Consider the following 350-nt stretch of genomic DNA (forward strand, 5'->3'; position numbering starts at 1 on the left):
GGGTGGGTCCCCGGGGGAAGGAGGTGGCCGGGGTGCTGTGGGGCCCGCGGCTGCCCTCACCATGTTCTCTCTGAGCCATCAGGGTCACCGGCGACCGCAGGCCGGGGCCACTCAGTGTGCAGGTGACGTTGGAGCCCGAGGCCCACAGGGACCTGGGCAGGGCCAGGCGGCTGCTCTGGCTCCAGGAGCCATTCATGTGCCAGGTGGGTCCCTCCTCCAAGGCCCCGCCGTGGGGCTGCCCGTTCACCTCCCAGGACAAGCAGGCATCCAGCGGGGCCTCCCCCGTGGCCAGGCAGGTGAACTCGGCCTTGTCCAGGAGCCAGAGGCCCTGCGGGTGTTGGGGGCAGTAT

The 350-nt window shown here is 71.1% G+C and overlaps 1 gene segment (V, D, J or C); it reads right to left on the reverse strand.

Annotated features, from left to right (window-relative positions):
• Positions 1-350, reverse strand: part of LOC105002289 — a gene marked incomplete at its 3' end in the record, with an annotated part of 11,144 nt that overhangs the window by 3,328 nt on the left and 7,466 nt on the right.

The sequence above is a fragment of the Bison bison genome, unplaced genomic scaffold (genome assembly GCF_000754665.1).
Source record: "Bison bison bison isolate TAMUID 2011002044 unplaced genomic scaffold, Bison_UMD1.0 scf7180017864448, whole genome shotgun sequence".
NCBI lineage: Eukaryota > Metazoa > Chordata > Mammalia > Artiodactyla > Bovidae > Bison > Bison bison.